Below are 27,230 nucleotides of genomic sequence, written 5' to 3' on the forward strand. Positions count from 1 at the left end.
AGCTGAATAATTACGTATCATATGAAGAGATAATTATCTTTCGGGACACTGTTTTCATAAATTTTGGGCAAATTCGAGTTACGCCAGTGCATTTATTGGACCCTAAAGCGAAAGAGGTTCGCAGCGGCAATTTAAGTTAAGCTTTTATTTTCCCAAAAGGGCTAAATAAAACAGAGAATATTATAATAATAGCAATAAAATGATTAAGATGAATTGGGGCTTGAGTAGCAGCGCAAATTTGTGTCGAATATTTAAGCGACATAGAGTTGATAAATTTTATAGCAAGTTTTCCTGATAACTTATATAAGAGGATATGGATACACATATGATAGATGTATTTCGGGTGAAATATATTTACGAAATCTAAGAGGAGTTGTTCGATTTAATAAAATACTGCAAGATGGGAATAATTTATGATGCAGTCGTTGCAAGGTGTTTCGTTTAAAAACTTTTCTAAGCACGGTGGCAAAGCACATTAGGTACATTTTCTGAGTAATTAATATTACCAAGTTAATGTATTTGAACCGATGGCAATTAAAATTTATAGCTCTAATAGGACTTCAACAAATTGACAGGATACAAATCCTGGTGCCATCATCGGCAAACAAAGTACCCTTTTCAGCTGGCTAATTAGGCGAAATGTCACAAAGTTTTGCTCTATTTCATCATTTATATAACTCGTAGCCAAAATCGAGGTAAAGCCTGCAATTACGCGTGCGGAATAAGGCATAAGATTAGTCCTCTACGAATTTCAGCCAGTTTTACTCTTAAGGCAATTTGCATTGTTTTGCTGCGTCAGATCGAGTTTTAAGCGTTTGCAGTAAATTTCAGAATTGAAATCAACTCCACCGGATTTGCGAAATTTGCCACAAATATCACAAATTAAAATAAACTAGCCAACGTTTGAGGAAAGTCACTTACCCCCCACCAAGTATGCATCAATTAGTATAATAAAAATCAACTGCTACAATGTATCTCTTAATAACATTGTCAACTTTTCTAGAATTTTTTCCAATACCAATGTAAAGTGAAACAGAAAATCTTAAAAAATGTAAACTTGTAAATATGTATGTAAATATAAATGTAAAATATCTGGCGGGTACTTGCCTTAACTTCATTATAAAGCAAAGTTAAAATGACTTCCACATAACGTGCTTGAATTAGAGCATTAGCATAACATATGTAAACAATCAGTGAAGAAACCATGAACTTGTTAGGTTACATCGCAAAGTAATAAAGTTGTAGGGGAAATTGTGAGGCCTGGAAGTCAATTAGTAAAGTTAGCTGTATGTTTGGGATTACTTAAAGTGACTCTAAAAAGGCAACTTTTGTCAATTCTCTCGAGAAGAATAATACAACTTAAGAACGACTTAAATGTAAATAATGACTGTTAGCTGATAATTTCTTAAAGAACTTTTCAAACTAAAAAATATTTTTAATTTATACAATGAAAAGCAACATTTACTTTATGCAGATAATATCCGAGACGCGATGGGAATGAGAAAAATGGATGGCTTAAAATTTCTGCGATAGTCCTCTTGACTTGAAAAAAAATGACGTAAAGAGAAAATGCGAAAATGTTAATCAGATTAAGAAAATACGTTTTGCAAAATTGCCTTATAACAGACAAATCAGGTTTCTTTTAGGACACATTATCAACGGCGCCTTTTTCATTGAAGCGACGAAGCATACAAAAACAAAGCAACCCGGCTAATTTTCACCCAGCTCTAAACAGATGACAGAGGAAAACTTGTGCAAGGGTAGCGAACAAGCAAAGGAACATATTCGGCGTATTGTATAAAAGAAGAATGCGAATTTTAATGATATAAAAGGAAAAGTGTAGAGCACGTTAGGCAAACAACTTTGCGAATTTCAAATAAAATGTAAAATACACTCATAATTGAATACGAGGGTGTGAAATGGAGGTGTTGCTGCCAGATGATCAATCTCGAATCTCCTTGAGAACAGGCCGCTTGAAAGCAGCTGGGAAAATTTACACAGGATTGAAAATCATATCGAACGACATAGACGGAAAATATTTAATATAACATTCGAGATCCGTATAATATTTTGCCCTGTTAGCATAATATTAAAACTGACTGAACCTAGCCACTCTGATACAGTTTTCGAATTGCTTCAATTGAGTTGAATTCGTTAGCATACATTAGTACAATTTATAGAATGTAATTCCATCGGTAGTAAAGTCAGAAATTTTTAAGAACAATTATAGTCGACACCATTTAACCTGTATGGATGTATGTGACTCTAAAATCTATAAATCGCATATTTCCCATTCAAGCTTTCAGTGACAAAGTGTGTTAATGAAATACAAATTAATAAGATTAAAGTTACTTGCATATAATTATTCGATATGCTGCACATTAATACATAAAAACTTTTAATTATGGTTCAGTATGTACATAAATATAAGTGTGTCCAAATACAATCCTTAGAGCGAGAGCGATATAATTTATGATCTGATGCCTGTAGAAGCTTTTTGTGGCTGCTCTCTCATGTCACAGGAAGTTTTTGTTGCTTAACACGAGCTGTTTCAGGGACTCGTCAAACCCAAAATCTGAATCTGAATCTTTTTTTACTTGTAATTTTCGTATTTAAAGCGAAAATTGCGACATATACCAGAACACATTATCGCTGTGGCCTGTTCGCAGTGTGCAATTTCTAATTTTTAAACCTTCCCATATGCAAATAAAGCCCGACGATATTTAATATTAGGTCGATATCAACTTGAAAACCGTACATTTATTAAATATCATGAATTGTATCCATATATTCAAACCACTTAAAACCAACAAGTAGCACATTAACCACATTAGTCATCTAAATTAGTAAATTTCTAACTCAACCTTGGCGATATTGGTGAACTCCGGGGTGTCATAATTTAGTTTGCCCACGCTGTGTTTCAGTTTTCCGCAGAATCGAGGTTACTGGATTACCTATAACATAAATTTAGCCCCGTACCTCTCTGGTTTACTCTTATGAAATTATATTGTCTAAAGTATTGATGAACGATGGCCTAGTTGATGCAACAGGTGTTAGTCTTTTATTTTATTTGACACCTTTATGAGATTCTAACCACATGCTCATGACACGCATTTCCTATTATAATATAACCTGAACCTCGATTTCAAAATTACACAGTTATTCATTTCCTTGAGGCACTTTTATTGGAAAATGGAACTAAAAATCGTTAATATTGATCGCTGTGTGACTGCTGGTTGTAGTAACAAAATAGTGAAAGTTATTGAAACTGCTACGCGCATTGAAAATATTAATTGATAAATCGAAAGAAATTACCTGCATTATTTTTTTTTCATCTCAATCTCAAACAAGTATTTCAAATGCCTAAAACGATTTAAATGTGTTTTTAGTAAAATCTGATATAAAATAAGTCCACATTAAAGCTGTCGGGTTCCAAAAGTCGAATTCATCTACTCTCAGATTGCTGAACTCTGCTATCAGTTTGACGCTGCTTCTGCTGAAGTAAAGGGAGATTAAATTAGTTCAACTGCTTCAAAAGTCGGAATATTCCTCGAGAAGAAAACTCTTTTGCATCAATACCAACAACTTATAATTACAAAAGCCGACTATCATTCGACCAACATAATAGGCAAATAACCTCCTGAATCTAATAAGCGCAAATCAATAGTCATTATATGCGATAAAGAGTTTACCGAAAGTTTCGGAAGCCAAATAGTAGTTCTCGCGTCAAACATTGGTCCCCTTTTTGCCAGCCTCAATAATCCCATTTATTTCACTTATTGAGTGTGGATAATTAAGTTTTAAAGACCAGGTCTACATAATGACTTTCAATAAACCAGCTGAAGCAAGGGTCTTACTCAGAGTTATTCTCCAAACTTCGAACAAACTTTAAAAAAATGCTTTGTTTTTGAGCCAAAGAAAATTTTTGTATAAACACTTTTTTAGTATCGCCTTGTGGATTTTAATATCGCCTTCTAGGAACCTTCTATTTTAGAATCGAAAGCTACATTTACACATATGTATGCATTGGACACATGTTTATACTTGCCAGATTTGAGGAAAGAAAATTTGACCGAAACAGAGTAGTTTTTAAACGAAAAAACAATCAGTAGCCTCCGTTCCAAATGCAACTCAATCACAAATCTATCTATATATCGGTTTATAACGTTCTACGACGTCATTCGATTTCCATTTTCCCCCTGCATCGATGGTTCCCTAGATCGTCGTCAAGCTCTCTGTCTCCAAGTTCCGTCATAAGTCGATACCAACTCTTTCTCGGACTTCTGGATCGTCTTCAGCAATTTGGATGCCAGTTCATCACTTCCCACGGTATTCGGTGCTCTGGCATTCTTTGAATACTGATGGGACGCGTCCGCTAGATATAACAAAGTTTCAGAAAAGCGTTACGAACACATCAGAAGGTATAGATACCCAATAAATTACAGACAACCTAATTAATCTTGCAGCTTTAAAAGAGAGTCAAAACAAACATTGTCGAAACCCAAAAAAAAACAGGAAAAAATGAGCCACACCACCAGACAATTGAAGCAAAGGACATGAGAAGTCAAGAATCGGTCAGCAGCGCAATAATGAAGGAGATAAACAAGCAAGTGTCTAAAGCCAAGAGAACTATTAGAACTTATAACAGAAACGAAATAGAAAAGACCATAAAGAATAAGAAAAACATGAAAATCTAGCACAGAAGTGGATGCGGAAGAGAAGAAATAACCAAAATTAAAAACAAACAAAGAAATACAACAGCAAACAGCGAAGAAATATTGAGGGTCGTAGAAGACTTTTATGGGATGCCGTATGCTTACTAATGCAAAAGGTATTATAAACCGAGGTTCAGAAGAGTTACTAGACATTTCCTTAGAAGAAATCAAATTTGCTCTGAGAAGGACCAAGATCAACATAGCACCGGGAGAGGATTCTGTGGCTGCGGATGCAATTAAAATCGGTGGCTCTTGTTTGCTCAAGAAGATAAAGATCCTATTTAACCTTTGTCTAAACAACAGCACAATACCCGATAAATGGTACAACGCTATTGTGATACTGCTGCACAAGAAGGGGGACATAACCGATTTAGAGAACTACAGACCGATAAGATAGACCGAAAATCATAACCACTAGACTAGAAGGTGGCCCGAAGAAGGGGAGGCCTATCTTCAACAGTGATCCCAGAGGGGCTAGATGATGATTGTGGTTTAATTGGTGATATGATTACTCTGATGTTGTTGTTTCTAAGGCTTTTTGTTATTTTCCAACTTTCTAAGCCGCTGGTGCCGCCTATGTAAGTGTTTCTTCTTTGGCATCTTCCTTTCCCAAGCTTCGTTTTCCTATTCACAGATTTTCCTTCTCACCAGTACTTGTACCTTTTTTTACTCTGATAGATCTTCTCGTTTGATCTACTGAGTACAAGTATTTTTAATATTTTTGATTCTTGTCTCCTATCATTTCTTCAATGTCTTCATCTCACCAATACGGTTTGTTCTTATTGCTCTTTTCGTAGCTTCCTAATGCTTCGTACGTAATAATACATAAAATTTTTACGCTTTCGATTTCGAGGCTTTTCAGATTGAATCGTCTCTCGTCATTTTCTTCTCTGTTACTCTCTTTGGGTGTTTGTGTATCCTTTTTGATTGCTTGGAATCTCATGTTTGATCTTAGTCAGTAATGGTAACTTTCGCATGTTGGTCTCCTCTCTATCTGCAACTTTTGTTCTGTTTGACTATTATATACTCTATTATGGATTTTAGGTTTCTTGCATTTTGAATCCACGTGTACTTGTGAACCTCTTTGTGTGGATAATGGATATAAATGGCTTAATTTAATAGTTTTAAAGCGTTCTGCGTGTAAATTATATTATATTTATTGAAAAGGAACGTAAATAGCTAAAATGATGCAATTTTCATTCGTTAGAATCTACAAGTTTTTAAAGTTACGACTGTTGCCTATTTGCACCAAAATTGCAAGGACAAAAATGTTGCTTTAAATATTCATCCAACAGCAGCACGATTGTGAGAAAAGGCGAACATCAATAATGTAGGACAAAAGATGAAGATGTTCCGTACAAGTCCAATTCGGAATGGGATTAAATTTATTTGCTAATAATGCTTAATCAAGTGAGGTCAAACACTATAAATGTGTATGTTAAAATATTTGGGCAAAATTTTTAAATATCCATATAGAAATTACACATGAATTCTTTATAAATTATAATTTAACAAGTTCAGCAATTCGGATAAACTACCTGTACATGTGGATGGCAAAACTGAGACCTCGCCCATTCAATCCGTATTGATTAGAATTTTGTGTCAGTCATACATTTATTATTTCATTAGTGCTATTATATTATATTAACTACAAATTCTATAGCCTTGGTAATTGACGCGACCTGAGTGGCTTTTGCTGCAGCTGTTGAGGTATCTAAAAATTAAATTGGGAACTTAGTTTGGAGAAGAACCCTCGAAATGTAAAGCTGGATAATATCCGACCCCATCCACTGTACTTGCTTCTACCACTTATTAAAGGTATTTATTTTGGGGTGCGTAATTAGAAAGCGCACCGCGTTACAGATTCGTTAATCAATAAAGCAAATAAATACATCGCAATTTTTATTAGCTTTGGAAACTTTGTACCAAAATCGTCAAAAACTTGGGAAACTTCTAAAAATTAATTGGCGAGTATTTGCATACAATAAAAACTGATGCTATTGGTGTTTGAGTTCGTCAGTTTTGATTGCCAGTGAATTAGTGCTTCAGCTCTCGTCTACACCTCTTAATGGACTTGGTTTGCTTTTTGATGGCGGTTAATTTACGAAGTAGCTTTCTTTAATGTTTAATTGGTGAATACCTTCAACTTTTTAACAGAAATTTCAGTTTATTCAAGCGGCAAAGGATCAAGTGTCCATTAGCAACATAAAGCTGATAAACTTATCATGTACTAAGATTATAATGAGGAAAGTAAGTGCACTGAAAACCCATCAAGTCCTTACCACTGTGATTTGTGTGATCGTTGAGTGCTATGAGCAATCCTGTGATGTATTCATAAACAAATTAAAAATTACATTATACAGGCAACAGTTTCCATCAACGTCCACGCTATAAATAAAACGTCTCCAAGCAGAAAAATTCTGAATTTTATCTTTGGCGGATAGCGAAATATGTAAGAAAATCGAGGTTTTTATCAGCCCCTTTTGAGGGCGTTGAAGTTGAAAATGCGGAAAAGTTGTACTTGTGTCGGAAAACATGCCTCTCAAAAATAAAAGCGTAAACGTGAGAAATTCTTGTAAAAAGAGCAACATAAAGCCAATATTCCTTTCAAACGAAGACGAATTTCCTACAAAAGGAAACTATTAACGAGACTTTGTAAAAAATACAGAGCTGAAGTAATTTGTAGACTGTTGTTTCCAGAATAGGAAAAAGAAGGAAGGTATCGTCAAACTGTCATTTATTAAGCCAGTCAAACGACTGTTAAAAATTCGATATACGCCATTTCAGTTTCGGTCAATCTTGGGCATTTAGAGCACGCCTTCTTGAAGGATAGCACGACAGACTCGTATAATTGCGTCCGAACGTGATCAGGTTTAATCAGGAATGAGATAAGAATGGGAAACTACGGCTTACAGATACACAACATTGGTTAGATCAGGGGTCTACAATTTAAACTTCAATTTCAATGGAATTTATTAACTTACCTTTGGTGGGCACTGATTGTCAAATGTATTTTAATGAATTGGAAGCTGACATGGAATATTGTGTAATTGTGTAAATTTAACTGATTATTGACAAAGTTTGAATTAATATGTAACCAAAACAAGGATATGATGAAGACGTACACCAATTCTTGAACATTTGTATTTTCACTTTTTGCAAGATCCAACTTCGGAACTTAACTGGTAAAAGAATATTAACTTTCTCCTATTAAAATAAATATATCAAATTATATGTCACATCATGCGGCAGGTTTTTTGTAACCAAAGTTGGCTAAATCTCTGTGCAAAAGCGTCCCACTCTCCCTTCCAACTGTTTACATCTATTTACAACGTATCAAATGAATTACTTTATCTTTGGAAAGGCGGCTTTTTATATCACGACTAATTAACTTCGATTTGTGGGCAATATCTACCATCTGGCAATTAGGTCTGCAAGCTAATCTTAAAAACTTCCTGTCTCGGTGCACCCGCTCGATGGCACTTTTCTTACCCAGGAAAGTTTTGAAACAATTTACATAACCAACCATAAGTTTGGCCAACAAAACTCATCATTTGTGCTGTCGGTCTGCTTCAGTACGTGACTCAGACAGTCAGATTATTTTCACTTTTTAACGATTCAAATTAGTAAAGTTTACTCGTTTATCGATTTGTTTAAAATAGGATAAAATTACATCCAGGGATTAAAATATTTTTTAACCACAACGCAAAATGTACTCCATTTTATTTGGTCATATTAAATGAAACCTCGGTGAAAGGGTATTGAACACTATTCCAAGTAGCATTTTTCAAATGACGACATTTTTTGACCATATATTGGTCCATGGTACAACTGACGTAAATAAGTCACCGCTTTATGACGTCTAAATGACGAGTCACAAAAAAGGTATTTAAATGACGTGTCATTAAGACGTCTTAATGGCCAGCCATAAAGACGCCTAAATCAGGAATATTTATATTTATAGGGACAGATGATCTAATATATACAAATTTTATCTGTCCCAAAAATGGTGAATTGAAGGAATGCTGATTTGCGGTCTTATTATTTAAATTAAGATAAACGGAATAAAAAACGTGTTTACTAACACATAATTGTGTTAAGTTAACTCAAAAACTAGAAACATTATGAACGTTTTTAAAATATATGTATATCGTTTTATATCACTTCCCCATTCACTAGAATATTTCTAAAGTGTATGTACGGGTGCCCAAAATACTTTTTTTTAAGGCGTGAGCCATTTGGTTTTAACCTTGGCTGAGCCATGCCTGGTGGTCCAATTGAATCATACTATAAACGTATTCATAATAAACATGGGAAACAAATTAGCGGAACCTAATAAGAAGTGGTTAGATTATTTATCAGTGTTATTCCCACCGAATCAGTACTCATATTCACTAAAGAATAGTATAAAATATCCAGAGAAAAGAAAATACAGAGTTGCTCGCACAAATCACACGTATAACACAAATCACGTAGACGTGATCTGTGGTTACCCGTCTCACGCATGACATTGAAAGCGATTAGACGCCATAACTGACTAACTAAACGGATGGTCAGTTAATCGTCAGATATGACGTCCAAAAGTCACCCGAATGTTTTACCTTTTGGACGTACGAAATATGACGTCTTTAAGTCGTGAGATATTCGCCCAATGACGTTTAAAACAAAAAATGACCAATAAATGACATCATATTAACGCCATTGCTGCTACCTGGAATGTTTTACGTTAAAATCAAATTTATGTATCAGAAAAAAAGAAATACTGATTTTTATGAGCAGCATATTTATTTTACAAAGAAAAAACGCCAAAATCAGGCAAAACGTGCTTTAACTAATAACAAACTATTCACAAAAGGTCAATTAGAAAATGAGCTGAAAATATTGGGAATAGAATGGAGACAGTTTGAATGCGAAAAAAACATGTAAAAGTAGCAAACGAATACTTAACGCGTTTCGATCAAAGGGTCAAATATAATGTAAAAATCATTCACAAAGACCTTTTTCGAAAGGCGAAAATACTTGCAGACAATTTTAAACGGCGACGCGTACAACCGCAGCATATGTTTTAATCACTTTTTACGTTACTGAAAATTAGCCTTTTGTTTATCCAATGTAATATTGTAATAAGCAAAAGCTGAGGCCGTGATACTTTCATTCAAATAATATAAGAAACTGGAAAAATGCTGGTATTGTCCAGCTTCTTATAGTAGTATAGTAGTTTCTGTATTGTAGTAGAATCATACTGGCATAACTCTAAGTCAGCGTACTACCAGGAAAGTAACATAAATATTACGGAAGCTTAAATACGGAAGGATAAATATTAAGAATAGCTCAATCCGAAAGTCACTTCTTCAATAATTTATTGCCTAGATTTGGTGTTCAGGCAATGCTCAAGGCGTCTGTTCCACCCTGCAAAGCGCCAGCCATTTTCTATCGATTCTCGGATTTAAAACACTTATTTACTTATTGTTATGCTAAACTTCATAGGTCTACGGCCTCACTATAGTCGGTCCCCTACAAATTAAATAACATCAGTTCTCTAGGTGCACAATATAAATTTTATTTATTGGCTAAGTTCCCGTATAGCGGCGCAAAAATATACAATTAACTTTTTTGCTTGTTTAACTTGCCATGTTACTTTTGAGATTATTTATTTCTAAATCACCTGAATATTTTTACTAATTCTAATAAACTTCGCGTTTTGTTCGTTGTGTGTTGCCCGCTTCCAGGGTTCACACTTAAGACCGCAAATGCAAAATTTTACGTCAATATGGCACGCTTGGGATTCCTAAATGAATCAATCTCTCCACTGTTGGTGTATATATTTGTATATATAAATTGTGAAACAGAAGTCGACTTATTCGCTAAAATTAAAAGCCATTGCACACCTCGTTCAGTCGGAGATTGAGCCAGCCTGGTATTGTTAGTAAATCCAGACAAATGCTAGCGTTTAAGCATCAAAAGCTTTTTCCCAGATTGGGCGTTTTTTTTGTTGCGTTTGTCATGAACATATGCCTTTGGTTATGTAAGAGTTTAACTGTAAATAATATTTGTGTATACAAAAAAAATACAAAAGGTTTGCTGCTCTTTACAATTCGAGCTTTTTTAGTTTTCGTGCATACTCAGTAACAATTTTGTATTCGAATAGAGCCTTTCAAAAACCAAACACATATTTATGTCTTGCTTCATGTAAATATATTTTACTTGTTGATGGCTAGGGTTTTGGTGAAGTTGAAAAATTATGTTTCATACTTCTTAATAAATATCGACGTCTAAGCGTTAATAGTTCCCATTGTATTCCAGTATCCCATTGCTCAAGACATCGGATTAAACAAAATTAATAATTAGTATTATCCAGAGTGTTCCTGTTAAAAAACAGTTGAAGACCAAACATTTTTAAACTCCCTGGGAATTTATGTTTCAATAGATAAATCCGAAAAGAAAAACTCGGGGACGCGATATTTCATGTCAATAGTCCCCGATATCCTACTATATCATCCAAACGATATTTGAATTTGGCAGCTATAATTACATGTCTGGAAAACTTACTAAAGTGTTTAGTTCCGAAAAGAATTTCGTAACAGACGCAGACGTTTGAATGGGCAAATGTAGACGCCAAAGATGGATGAATAATAGTAAAGAATACTTCCACAATCTATTCAATCTAGAGTGCGATGAGTTTATTTAATCTGATCAGGATTCCATCAGGTTCCATAACATGCTTTGGCATTGTACTCCTTTTTACTGAAATATGTCAATATATTGCGCAAAATAAAGGCATTTTCGTTGGAATTCGGGGCGCATAAATTATCTCTAAGCCTACATGACAAAATAAAAACTAACTAATTCCTTGGTATCGTCTAATTCAAAGGCGTTTCCGGTATTTGTACCTGCATTACTATTATTTGCCTTGAAATCCCGTCTGCCAGAGGATTTCTGCTGAGCCACCACAACTTCTAATTGTCCTAATATTACTGGATATCCCGTCGGATTAAATCAGCTCACTCTGTCCCAGCATAAAACAAAATAAACCTGAACCTACTGCTGTTACTTTTACACAGCTTCATTAGAGATCTATTACAAACGTTTCGAAATAGGCACTTAACTTAATGTTTGAACTTAACAATCGAACGATACAGTTGTCTAATATGTGAAACAAAACGTATAATAATTATAATAAGTTACTATTCCTATATTGCCACTAAAAACAAAAGCAATATTCTCGCTCCTTGCTATCAATTGCAACCACCTCTATAACGCTTAATATTATTTAATTCGACATTTGCAAATTGGCAGGATTTTTAACTTCAAGCACATACAGTTCGCATCTTCTTTCACAAATCTTAATTAATTATGTCTACTGTTAATCTATTGATTTGTTACGACCGCCTAAACCTTTCACTTTCAAATTAAGTTGGGACAGGGTCTCGATAACATCATCCCTGACTGGATAATCCTTAATTAGATATCGGCTTCAATGAAGGTGCCAAACTGTATAGTTCCATTGCAAAGACTGATTCCCGAAGTCCTTCTAATCTACTTATCGCAACCCACCAATCCTGATTGTTTTGTCGTGTGAGAATTGATTCATGTGGTTGGAGCAAACACACAACTTGAGGTTATGAACAAGGCAATATAATATGATAATTGGGCTTGACCTATATCAGATGAGCTGGCGCACCCAACATTCCCTAATTCCTTATTTTCTGAAATTGATTTTTATAGAATTCGTTTTTTACCGAAGTTAATCATTTCATACATAAGTCGTTTTCTTTGAAAGTGGTGTGAGTTTGTTTTGACAAAAAAAAATTAATAATAAAATTATTGATAAGTCCACTTTCCTCACAGTGGAGACACATACCACGCAAATACAGGAAATATTTGCAGCCAAAAAATTGAAAATGTAGAGTACGGTGGTTTAAAAAACTGACCGCAAAAAATGTTTTGACATTTTTGGTTGAATGGCAAATTTTGAAATAAAACCTGATTCTCCTATGTTTTACTTTATTTATTTTTGAAATATTTAAGAAATAAATCATAACAAAAAAAATGGTTTGTTTCAATTGATATGCAGTAGATAATACTTTTAAGTAAGTTAAGTTAAAAGAATGTATTTTTGTTAATCATCATCAATTTAACAACAATTACATTATAATTTTAAATCAATTTAATATTTAAAAAATACAAAATTAGCGTAATAACATATATCCATATTTTTATATTATTTACACGCAAAACCTTAAATGTCTCTATACAAAATAAAATACACTTACACCACTTTCAAACAAAACGCCTCATATAGTACCAGACGACCTAGAAACCCATATACCACAACTTCTAGTCATTTTGCATTATTTTTAAGAAATGGACAAACCCATCAGGACAATCAGTGATTTTCAAATATTACGTTATCTATTTGACGAATGGCTAATAACTAAATTGCTTTTACTGTGCGAACTACAAATTGAAATATGGATTTTCTGCATGTTACATTCAAACCTTATTTCCTTGGATCCACTAGCAATTATCGACTTTCGCAATAAAAATACATTATTAATGTAAACATTTCTGGAATCCAGACTTTCGTCGAAGTTTACTGGGGATGGAAACGTTGAAAATATATACTTAAACCATAGTCAAGAACTGGAAGCACTGACTTTTTAATACTAATTGGAAAACTTATACTTTACCAACAATATCTAGATATATATCGTAATAAGTTCTATCCACATCGACTTTCTGAGTGTATTAATTTGGCATTGCAACGCATATTATTATCTTCCGAGCAAGAAATTGAATTGTTTACTCCATTCCATGTCGTATTCCATTTTCTAACTAAATCTAAATAATTAAAAATTAGGCAAATTGGTTATTTTACTCTATTAACGTGGAACAGCGTTGATAAGTATTACTTTATATTATAATTTTGAAAAATATATTAAAGACATAACTAGTGATTACCGTGTACGTAAAAATGGCGATTTACCAAAGCAGAGTAAAATTTAAAATGGAGCACAAGCTTCAAGTCATTTTGCCTAATTTATTTGATCTTAGCTGCAAATTGATAAATATTGACTTAAAACATAATGAAATCACTTCAGTTGTAATAAATTACTTCCAATTCCAATAACTTTCAGCCTGAAAGGAAGAAAACTATTCTACTTTTGTGAGTTAACTAAGGGCATTAATAACATCCGAGCAACATACAACATAACAAAAAGCTATAATCAAATGTGTATAAAACATTTAGCTTTGCAAATACGTCTACTCTCACATATACAAAAGAAAAACAACATTAATTTTACTTTTTAAATTCACTGATAAATGAGCACCATCATTCTTCTCTTTCAGAAGTAAGAATATTATAATTGGTCACAAAAAGGACATCGTTAATGCCTTCATACAACGTATTTAGTTGTTATCTATATGGTCGCCGGCTACCAAATACATCTTTTTTGTTTCATTGGGAAACAAGTTTCTTAAAAATTAATCCTGTCTTGAGATTACGTCGAGTATGGGTGTTCTGCGGATTAAATTATGCCATCATTTGCACGCTGTGTTAAAGTTGGAAAAAATGCGAAAATAATCAGATCGTATTAATTTCGACCTTATCCGAAATCGAATCAGGACCTGAAAGCTTTCTGCATAAATATCTTATTCTAAACTGTCAGTATTTACTTAATTTGGGCTATTAAGAATACCGTTTATACTAATTTTAAAACTCAGCCATTTTTTCTTGCTAACCACATCATGATTGACATCAATGTTCGCTTTAACAGTCGGTTTTAGGTCAGAAAGCTGCTAATTTTACAAACCTGTCCGATTGTCCTGTCTCCATACAACATCCGGGATTCTCTCCCCATGAACAGAACTAATTAATTATAAAGTTTTATTAACCGCAAATTTTACCCAGTTTTGCTTACACCGCCGCAATGCCACGCAAGGCTATTTTATATCAGATAACAGCTGGCTCTAACAACATATATTATTACCACTGTTTCAACTTGGAATATGGTACGGAGTCTCCGAGGGTTGCCGCAACTTTAAGGGGAAAAAGTAAGGGTGAGTTATTGTCAACATTTTATGTTGAAAACGTCTATACCAAAAACGTAGGTGTGAAATGTTCCTGAATTCCCCGAGTTTAACATAAAGAAAAACCAAATTTGAAATTTTAATAATTAATGCCATTTTTCTGATATTAAAAGAGTTACTAAGAAATAATCATTACGCCATTGAGCAGCACCTGAAAGGCACATTTATTTTTTCAAAATGAATTTCACACATGAATTTCTTCAGCACACGTCTTATCGAAAACATCAAGGCTTAGCCCATCTTAGCTCAGTTACAAATTTAATACTGTCGAAGAGCTGGCTTTCTTGGTAGTGATATTTCTTAAAGAACCTCGCCTATAAAAATGTACCAAATACCGTTCCATCACTGTCCATAAAGACAAATAGAGTTGCTGAGAAATTGATATGAGCCTTAACAAAATTAACTGAACATTGTTACAATGAGCTCGAAAGATATTGTAGCGAAATCAAATATTATTTTCCGAAAATCAAGTTTGTTGTAAGATAAAAAAAAATTCGTATGCAGCTTTTCAATACTGGTCCATTTAAGTTTATTTAAATAAATGAAATCTGACTAGGTATTATTAGAAAACTAGAAACAGTGACTTTTTTAGACAATCATTAGAGCACATAGAGCTTCTCGAAGCGAACAAAAAAGCAGCAGATTTTCAAATAAAAGCAAATTTTCACACATTTCAAAATGAATTAGGCGAAGTTGCCCATTTGCTGGAAACAGAGAGCTAACTTCCTCTATTATTACTCGAGTCAGGCGTGCTAATAAAATTTTCAATAGTAGACATTTCCTTTCCAAATTATTGTCCTTCCGGATGCAGTGATAAATGTATTTATTACGTTCCTACTAAGCCAACGCCAGTACGCTTCCAAGTGAAATGCATGTGAAATTTTGTTGAAACCAGCAAAACCGATTCCACCCTACTGCCATATTTACCTAATCTTTTGAAAGCTCTTCGCATTTTAAGATTTTTATTTTATTTCCTTACCGGTCGATCGGCGAATAAATCTGATATCTGGTGAAAATATCAACAAGTTTTTCAAGAGGTTTACCTTTTTAGCGGACATATTCTGTTTATATATAAAAGCTTTTTTTCCGGGGATTTATCAACATCTGTCAAAGTTGATCAATGGGTTCATTTAATAAAAAGTTACAATCTGTGAAAATAACTGATGTTGTTCCGGATATTTATTGTCAGGCAATTTAAGTTATTTCTCAACGATCCACATGCCGAAGGATCAATTATAAATATTTTAAGTAATGTTGTGATGTTGGCATATGTAATGTAATAAAAATACGTAAAAATTATCAACTTTAGATACTAACTAACTCACATATGTGATGAGCAGAGGTCCAGTTATTTTCTTATAATAAAAATGTACGTTCAGCATTGGCAAACGTATTTTCGTGCAAAATTCAAACAAGAATTGCACTTTTTTAAATGCGGCATCAGCGAGACGACAGAAATATTCCTGGCACAGATCTTAAAGAAGAAGAATCTTAGAGAAATTTATGGACAAAAATGTTGTTAATACGCAGCAGTTATAACGTAAAGTAATGTGAATTGAGTTGTAAAGCCAATTTCGCTAAAGCCAGACCGCATTTAAGCTGTATTATTGATTTTTGGCCTCAAATTGGATATATGAATTAGAAAACAATGATTATTTGCACTAAATCGCTTATAGTACCAATGAAAAATAATTGACAAGAAGGTGGGTTAAGCTTTGATCCGGGGCATGGATTCGGAACAGGTGCAGTTGACATCCTCGAAATGCTTGAAGTAATCTCTGGGCAAGAGTGTTCTGCTTTTGAGTATAATACATGTCCGATTCCACTTAAATCGAGCCCTTGATTTCTATCCTGGCTTTTTATATCACCCCTGACATGTCTGTAACACGTCTGACAGCTTATTAATACATCAATAACGCACATTTTCCGCGTAATTAATTGCACAGTTGAAGCTTTTATTAAATTAAATTCTGAACGATACTCTCACGCCAGTTTAATAATTTCTGTTTACCATGTGCTTAAAAAATGTATGCTTAATTGTGGTGGCCAGATTAATTTATATTCATAATGGATAGAGATCGGGTTCAGCCCCATTTTTTTAACACCAGTGCTTATGATGCCGGTGAAGGATTACGGCAGAGAGAACATTAGGGTGAAAATTGTTTCAGCAGTAAACAAGCCAAATCGTGTTCGATAGCTTATTACCAGCAATATTTAAAGTCTTCATTGAAACTCAATATTAAGTGGTAAACCAATCCTCTGAATGGGCAGAGAAATAATAAAAACCACGGAAATTGGCAGATTAATGTAATTTATTATGAGAAAAAAACCTAACTATCGGCTAACAGGAAAATAAAATTTATTGTCAATAATAAGATATGGCTTACTAAACGTCGAATAAAAACCGTGTATCTTCCAAAAATGTACACTTAAAACGACATAAAATATTTCAGATCTAAGACGCCACAAAGAATGTCTACATATCAAGTAATTAAAATATTTTCGAAATTAATGCCGACCGGGTGACAAATAAAAACTTGTTTAAAATGCATTCTGAAAAAATCAGCATACTAATATGGATACAGAGATCAGCGTAGGAGGAGAATTCTCGTTTTAAACATCGTCCGAATAAAAAATCGACGTCATAAAAATTAGGAAACATTATTTCTGTCTGCAAAGACAATCAAAATATGATTATTGTTTCACAACGTTAGACGACAATTGAAGTGGGTTTCATTTTGATTCAATTGGTTTCTCGCAAAGGAAGAATCAGTTTGAGTGAGAACATGAAAGTTATTATCGAAATTACTCGCTTATGTTATTTTTAACAATGCTCGTAAAATTTTAATATACATTTTCTTATATCGCGGTTCTATTTGCCGTTTGCAGTTGTTCAGAAAAAAACATGAAGGTTTAATTGCTACCTTCCTTGCTTTTATGTAGACTTAATTGACAGCCAACTCATTATTAGTGGGCAAAAGTAACTAGAGGAAGTGCAAACTGAAACAATTCCACAGTTCAGTAAGCTAAAATATTGTTTATAGTTTTTGTCGCAGTGTTTACTTTAACATAGCCAAGCTGATATGATACTATTCCTAAAATCATACTATTCCTAAAAGAAATGCAGGCTGAGTATTTGGATTAATTTCAATTGTTAAACAGATTCGTTCATTTCTATGTAGTCCGGCACTCCCAAAAGTAAAGAGGCGTTAAAGTTTCAAAATATACATATTAAATATTTAGTTCACATACCAAATGAAATCGTCCGAATAGCTCGGAACCGTTATTTTGCATGATAATGTCGGTTAATAATTGTTCAATTTCTTTTCTTTCACATTAAAAGAATTGTTCGAAAAGCAGTGGGATTTGACAAATGTTGTCGAACAGTAATTTATTTCAATAGAAATATTCTATTTGTTTCAAGCGAACACCTACATACATATGATGCTTAAATAAATCTTTTCGTTGGACTGGCGCCTGTAACAACGCAGTAACTTATTTATTTTTTGCCATCTGATTATTGTTTCGCAAATGACAACTTTAGATACAATCAGTAATTTGTGTACTCAGAATATCGCTACATTTGTGTGGAGTTCTACGTTGAAGGTAGGAAAAGTATGAGCTGTTATGTATAAATATGCAAATGAGCTTTACCTAATAAAATTGCAGATATATGAAAATTTCTCAATGAACTTTAATTTGCTTATCATATAACCAGAACAGATCCAAGAGTCTCACAGATATGCTCAAATCATAATTTTTTTTTTTCATTAACTTGGTAATTTGATAAAGCACTGACGGCTAAAAGAGCAGATTAGAATAATTTACTTAAATATTATAATGGCGATAACTTTCAGACCAGCAAGTCGTAAAAAAGATGATTTGAATTAGAAATGTTTTGAAAATAAATCTACCAGCAAGCAATCACTCTTTTTCAGTTCTCCACTGTCTAGACATAATTACAAATCTAATTTTCTAAACGCCCGTCAACATAAAGAGTTTTTAATGCTTGGATGAAATTAAATCATATTAGAATCTAAATGACATTTTTTGCTGATTTTCACGATTTAATCGCTCCGTAAAGTAATTGAATAAAAATGGAACTGGTTCATATGCAAGAAAAGCTGTTAGACCAAGGTATTTACATCAGTTATTCTGACCTGACAGTCGCTTTTTAAGAACCCATTATTTAAATGGTTCGCCGTTTCACAATAATGTTGATCTTCACTTATTATCGTTTATGAGATCTGTATACAAAGTGATTTTATTTACTCTGTTTTATTGGTGCAGCGAGAGAAATTTTCAATCGAAATAAGTCTGGTAGACGATTTATTCATCGACTTTGATCTTGAATGCACTATTAAATAAATGTAGTTGAGTATTAAATTGAAGAGTTAATCAAGTTGATGAATTGCTTATATTAATTACAACTTCATTCGTAGTTGACAGCTGCGAAAAAAGTGCTGTCAGAAGGACTGAGCAGATTATTGCGTGAAAATATGACAAATAATGACCAAATGAAACACCCTAAAAATTATTTATAGCTAATATCTCGAGATTATATTACGACATTTACCGAAATAAATTGAGTGTCATGGCGGTAGATATGGAGTGTTATATATATCAGGCTGTGAGATCTGATGACTTGCAATTTAACCCTTAACAACACTATTATTTTATACTATGACTATCCGGTAAGCTCATATAAAATTCAACTGACCCCGTAAAATATGGAAGCTTGACTTGTGATTTAGACAAGCAATATATTTTAGGTATTTCCCATTGAGCTTCTCAACTAACATACACACAGTCAAAGAAGAATGATGAAACATGTAATTGCCGACTTAAAACATTTCACTCGAAAGTGGTAGATATGATAAATACGCGCTTGTTCAATAAAATGATTATTAATAACCGTGGTTAATCGATTAAGGATATAGAGCTCGCAAAGGCCAGAATAATTTAATACATGTCAAATAAATATCGCAATATGCAAATTATGCTTGTACTTAAAGTAATTAGAAAGATGAATTTACTTAAACAACACTTATTGAAATTTAGATCGCGGTTTACATATTATTGATATGGTCGTATATAGTACATAAACTATAGTACTGAATATGTAAATTTTGTTGAAATTGCGGAAGAATTTTCCGAGAACGATAAGCTAGCGTTTTTAATTTAAGTGTCATGGTTTGAACAAATTTAAATAATTTTAAAAATAGTTTAAAACCACAAAGACTAGTAGGAATACGCTATTAATGATCTGCATATTCTCCAATGATTTTATCATGTTTATCTTTTCAATAATTCCAAATACTTTCTGTAATTGTACTTATTTAAAAACTTGCAGTCATTTGTGTTTTGGGTGGATATGACAATATTTTTCGTAAATCTACTCTCTTTTTTTGAAACTACCATACAGTATTGTCTGCTAAAATGCAAATTAACATGGCTATAATTCATGCAGTCGGAAAGGAAACAATACTATTTATGCAATCACATTAATTAGTCATTTATTTCAACATAATTGCAGGGTTTTCGAAATGAACACATGAAAGCTGGAAACTAAAGGAAGAAGCTAGGTGATAATTAACGGTCGTAAATTATATAAAGTTTCAAATGTGATTTACGAGAAACAGTTGTAAGCAACGTCGTTTGAAAAATCACTAATAAAAGACAACGTTTCTAACGCAAGATACTCGTTCGCCCATGTCAAATAATTCTACGTAGGAAAGTCTTAATAAGATGAACTAACCAATCGACGATTCTGGATTCAAATAATATTTTAAACTGGTTTAACTTAAAATTTAAAACAGTTACCACCTCAATCCATGATACTTCCTGGAAGCTATCGAAAAGAAATAATAATAATAATAAAAGTAGTTGAGCTTATATTAAAAAGATAATTTCTGTGCGAAAGACCAAAATAATATTTAATTACACAATAGATCGGTTATATGAAACCTCGTTTAAATGTAAAACAGAATTTAGGAAAACGATCCTAGTAAAGATTTTACGGCATAAACCTGGCCTATGAGTAATATCTTCTAAACAAAGGGATTTGTTAAAGGTAGGTGCGTTCGGTATAATGATAAGTCGCTTCTCGATTTGCATAATATAATATTCATCGCCTCACTTTAATAAACAAACACCAACTATACTTGCACAGTGCTCATTGGGCTACTGCTCAATCAGTAGTTATAGTTATGGATTTAAGAAACTAAGCTATTTTACAATAATTAGTTATCATAGCAAAATTTATTTTTTCACATGGGTGCTATCATACTATTATCTTTAGAAATATTGTATTATAATAGTGCACAATATAGCGCTGTAGGAATAATTCAGTAAAATTCTACCTACCGCACTGCTTTGTTTATATATTTGAAAATTTATGATTATTTTGTGTATGTATAATGTTGTCTATCTCCACCCTTGTCCAATCTTAATGCTTTAAAGCTCCTTAATACCCAATTCGTTTTTCTAGGAGCGCCTAAATTAACCAAAATACATAATGAAACTGAGGACACTAAATTTTAATATATAAAGCGGCGTTTCTGTGGGGCTTACTTCTCATAAATTTCTTTCAAATAGGAATTAATTTATAGTGACACTTAGAATTTATATATGGAGCCAGAGCTGGAAGAAATCCTTGGAAATTCATAAATGCTTATATTTTTAGGAGCAAATTAAATACAAAAATTTTCAAAATAGAATTATAATGTAAACTCATTTTCATTTGAACAGTACAAAAATGTATAAATATTCAATCTTCTAGTAATCTAGTTACATGTCATAAAACCAGGGGCAAAAATAGCAAAGCTAAAACAAGTCCTATCAAATATTACAATCTACATTTAAATTCCCCATTTAAAACTTTCTTGACACTGTAACTAAAATGTAGTTCTGTTATAAATGTAAATCGGACTGATTTATCATAGCGCATTCGTTTGAATTTACAATCAACTGGGTTAAAGCTTTAGCCGTTGCTTCTGATAAACTAATATAAGCATAATGACCCGAGGAATCTTGAATCTGTCATCGAATAACTATATTAAAATAACTTTACATTAAATTTTACTTAATTTGAATATATTTTGTTGACTAAAGTGATTTACTATGTCGGGCTGTGTGTAGATGTTTGTTGTTGTAGATATTAATGCACTTATCGACAATGTAGCTGAGTGTTTTAACCATTTGTTTTATAGGAATACGAACATGTTGCACTATCAGGCGAATTGTGTTAGCTGTCTTTAAGAAAATTATTAATAATATGATATGGCATGAATGCTTATAATAAGAATTGCATATGGGAAAACAAAATATGCATATTTTACTATTCTTGGTGTAACAATTGGAGACCGCTTGTTAGAATTATTGTTATTAAAATATTCCCCTCGAGTTAGCCAAGACGAACTAGCTAGAAATTAAGAAATTCCTTGTTGTGGCTAAAATTAATTTCAGTCAGTTATGCTCATCCATGTAGCTAGTAATTACATAGAGTATAAGTACCGCATTATGGAAATATCATGGTATAACGTTCAGAAACAAATTCAAATAAAAGCAGGCAATTTCGTCAAACATGGAAGTAAATACGTGAAAAAGGTAACATCAATAAGCCATGTCCATATTATTAATATATTGAAGGAGGGTATTTGTTGTTAGACAACAGCGGACGTATTACAGGCCCCTGAACGTTTCTGAATCCAATATATTTGTCATTTCCTTTTCCTAAATCTAATTTGTTAGACGACTTACGGCATTTCCTTAGGTATTAAGGTCCAATGCTTCATTTAAAAAAGATCGTCATAATATGTTTTAAGAATATGCGATGCAGGACAATGTTTTGCAGATGTTCAAAAGCGAAAATGGCTAGAGAAACATTTGAGAAAAATATGGAAATGGTTCTGATGCTTCCTATTTGACCAGACAATAGAAACCTCAAAAGGATGAAGCAACAGTATGCAAAAATCAATTCGGTTCTGAAAAGGTTGTTTTAGTAATAATATCCTAAAGGACCTTAGGACTTGCTTATACTAATTGACTTTTGTCTTCTCTTGGAATGAAAATTAAATAATCGGCTTACGTGTTTCGTGCGAATAACGTTGATGGAATTAATTAAAGGCTGTTAAGATTTAGAAGTTATTAAATTAGGTCATACTGTGGGACTGACATACTTTTCATTTTTGAATAGGTGCAGTTTCTAACTTAAACAAATCAAATTTTAAAACAAACCTTCGGTTGTGCTCTAACAAATATATTATGGGATAGTTAGGATAAAATAGTTCCTTCTAAATAAGTAGAAATGGGCACTATTTTAAGGTAAAGACTCACATAGTTACGTCTCAGGGATATGATTTGGTGCATTTGGGGAAGCTAATTTAAACGAAACGCGTGGAAAGAAAAAAATTTAGAACGGAAAAAATACAGCGAGAAATATAATTAAAAACGCAAACACATTTTCTGACACATCGAACGTTCCATTTGAAAGTTTCGTGTTTTTAGAAAACATGTGGGTCTTCTGATATTGTCCTATATGAAACTGATTGGTTTCGAGTTGAATTCGGATCGACTTTAGCCAATCACAAAAAGCAGTAAAGCAGTATTGATCACAATGTCGTTCGCTATGCCGATTGAAGATTTGTAGGATGTCGTAAATAACCGGCTATGCCTCACCTTACGAACTACACTCTATTACCTCAGGTCCTGCAACCCCCAATATAAACCGACGAACCAGCTTTCCTGTAATATATAGCTGAACGTTTACCACTGAATGCATTTTCATTTACTTTTGCTTTCTTTTAGTCACCCCCTTACATACAACGTAGGTAGAGTGACCGCACCTAGCTTTATTCATGGAATCCTGCATTTATAGCAAGTTAGACCGATAAACCATTTTGCAAGAACTCGCTGAAAAAGGTATGTTAAATGAATTGGAAAAAAGATCTATAGAGAGAAATGAAAAGGGATTTCTACATATGATGGCGACCCGCTGACAACTTTTATCGAGGAAAATGCAGTCATGGGGGAAGAAAAATTGAACTCTATTGAACAATAATATAAAAGGCTCAAAATAAAGTGTCTAACAGAGTGCAGTATTTTATTATTTAATCGTCATATGCAGAGGCAATTATTGACGAACTTTTCACAGCACACGCAAATCATCATTTTGATGTTTCAATCAATAAAACCAAACAATTACTAACTTTGAAAGCGCTCTGATACTTTACGAGCTGTGTACGCTTGACGAAGTAAAAAAAAATTATATACAAACTGAAATAAAATGAACGCCTAACTGCTAATAGTCGAAATTAATTTACTGAAATATTTTCCAGTTTGTTTTAATAATATATAATTTATAAATCACAATCAATGCATCAAATATGTTATAGTACAAAAGACGAAAACATCTTCCGAGTTTCCATCTATTTATCGAGCAGGCCCTAATTGAATAACCCTGATTTTCTTAGTTGCTCTTCTCAATTTCCTATTAAATTATTAAAACACTTAGAGTTGCCCTAAATACATTAAAATATCTCGACGGCCCTCAGTGGCTAGTTTGCGTAGCAGAGGGTTGGCGTAATATGTTCATCTGCTCCAAGTTAAACTACGTACTTAATTAGTTTTCTTTATGCTAAATGGGTTACTAAATTAAATTGTCTTGAGTATTTATATAGAAATAATTTGACTAAATGTTTGCGCTTTGGAAGTCTCGCTTACCCTTTGCAATAATGCTTATATAATTTGTGTCAGCTATGATTTACTAATATAAAATATCACCCAATCAATATAACAACGTATGTGTTTGAATAGTTTTGGCCTATAGCACGTTCAATTTAGCCTTTGCTAGCTAACGACTTATGTAATAAAAATTAGGTAACGCAGTCTGAGACCAGTCTAATGTAAAGGGATTCAACGATAATCGACTTATGATAAATCACTTTTAATAGTATCTTTTGAAAAATGTCTCCGATCACCCTTACACAGACAAATTAATTGTTATAGGCATAGTATCCGACACATGTCCTTCGAATTTATATAAATTGATACATTGAAAGCACATTTTTCCACCAAGGAATATTAGTATGCGCATATAAAATTGGACCCAATTATTTTAAATCGATAAATATTACAGCGTATATAAAGTACAATATTACATGGTCCAAATTTCTAGTTCCTACAATTAACATATCGTGAATGTAAAGACCTGGTAGCAAATTGCATTATTCACAGCTAAGCTAAATTTAACAATGATACAATCAATAGTTCGTTATACTTAGATAAAATCTTACCTTCGGGGTTTAATGCATCGGCAAGTAGCTGTTAAGTTAGTAAAGATGTAGCTTTACCAATTAATTGTCGTACAATAAGGAAATTCATTAAATAGTTTCAGCTTCGCTGTGCTATTCCATCAATTAGTGGGATTTCTAGTTGCAACTCTAAATACAGTTCTCTAAATTTCAGATTTGTCTCAATAAAGGATGATTTCAAATAGTCCATGAAATTCGCATCAAATATTGATTATCGTCTTAATAGGAAAATAGGTTGATTTCCTCAATTAAGCTCACGATCTTAAGAAGCATTATAGCATACAATTTCAAACGCACGACAATTACCGAATACTCTGGATTGGCCGAACATCATTTGAAGCCTCAAAAGTGGTCTGCTGCAATTGGTTTCCAGTGTTAATTTTCCATCGGTACACTAGTGGAACTCAACATACACCGGAAACACTCTAACTCAATTTATCTTCAGGAAGTTGTTATTAGGACATTATGTCACAAGGAGGCCCCTGAATTAACCTAATTTTACATAGAATGTTGAGGTTTCTTGATGACCGTGAAGATAATTAGTGAGGGGTGTTGCTTTCTGTATATTGGGTTGATCGGTCAATAGATAATGGCAAAAAAACGACTGTTTCCAATGGGCCAAAGTTTCGGCTTCATTAAAAATGTATAAACGTTGCTTGCCATAAATATAAAATTCAGACGGAACCGAAATCACAGTCAAAATAAACATAAACGAGAAAGGACAAACAGACATAACTACAACTAACTTCAGTTTCTTGACCGATATCTAACAATTGCAGGAGGGTTGATTTTCCTTGGTAATTCGGTCTGGGCAGTGGTGAAGAAAAAGAAAAAAAATTTTGCTACCAAGCTCTCGGCAATTTATTGTCGCCTTCCACAGGGTGCAAATTGTTTGACCATAAGAAGGCCGGGAGCCCTCCAGAATATTCCATCATTTTTTGTCCAGCTTGATGAAATATTTAATCGTTTACTCTGTTCGATCATAGTTTTTTTGTCTTGGATTTTTTTCTGCAGAAATACCGAGGCAAACTACATTAAATGCAAATTAATGATTAGCGGAAGGCATTGTACAACTAATAACGGTCTATTTAACGGTAACACAAGATAAAACAGTCAAAAAGTTAAAAGTTAAAAAAGTTATAATACAGATTTTATAAACAATATTTGGCAAGACAGGGAAAATGGTGGAAATGCACTAAATCATTGGTGAGTGGTCTTAGTTATGATTGTGTGTCTTGTTCATGCCCAATAGCCAAATATTGTTTTTAAAACCTTTTTAACTTTTAACTTTTTGGCTGTTTTATCTTGTGTTACCGTTAAATAGATATGTCTGTTTGCCTTTTCTCTTTTATGTTCAGTTTGACTGTGATTTCGGTTCCGTCTGAATTTTAAATTTATGACAAGGGTCTTTTATGCAATTTTAAGACAAGCAAATCTGTTACATTTAGAGCCCCGATGCTGGCTTAAATAAAGCTGAAACGTTTGCCCAAGGAAAATGGTCGTTTCTTTTTTTGCCACTATCTATTGACCGATCAACCCAATATAAAAAAGCAACACCTATCACTAAATGATATAGAATGTCTCCAAGTGCATCGTATGTGTAACTGTAGATAATGAATTTAAATAATCAAAATGTGCCTGATTTGAAAGCTTTTAAAATGCAGCTATTTCCCTGTGAATACCCAAGGCTTTGAATCCTTGTATATACAGGGTGGTCCAAACTTGACGCCCAAGGTCCACTGTGCCAAAACGAAAAGTGATAATTAAATTCTGAACTTAAGGTCTCAAATGTGATGCTCTAAGGTATACTTACGACGCAAAGAAAAAAATTTGTAAATTCAGAAATGGCGATATTGACGGCATCGACAACTTGTTCCCCAGAAACATATCAATATTTTTTCACACCTAGGTAGCCCTCAACATTGCGATTAATTTTTGTTTTAAAAAAAATATTTTTAAGAGTTATAAGCCGTCAAAGTGGAAAAACTGACCCGTTCCAAAAGGGAAGAGATTTTGTTTTTTAATTAAAGGTTAATCGCAATCCTAGGTGTGAAAAAAATATTGGTATGTTTCTGGGAAAAAAGTTGTCGATGCCGTCATTAACGCTATT

General features: G+C 33.2%; 1 protein-coding gene across 1 annotated transcript in view; it reads right to left on the bottom strand.

Annotated features, from left to right (window-relative positions):
• Window positions 1-27,230, bottom strand: part of LOC109533785 (agrin) — a 232,861-nt gene that overhangs the window by 152,087 nt on the left and 53,544 nt on the right. The window lies entirely within an intron of this gene.

The sequence above is a fragment of the Dendroctonus ponderosae genome, unplaced genomic scaffold, assembly GCF_020466585.1.
Source record: "Dendroctonus ponderosae isolate FM_Combo_2020 unplaced genomic scaffold, Dpon_F_20191213v2 Dpon_F_20191213_1, whole genome shotgun sequence".
NCBI classification, from domain to species: domain Eukaryota; kingdom Metazoa; phylum Arthropoda; class Insecta; order Coleoptera; family Curculionidae; genus Dendroctonus; species Dendroctonus ponderosae.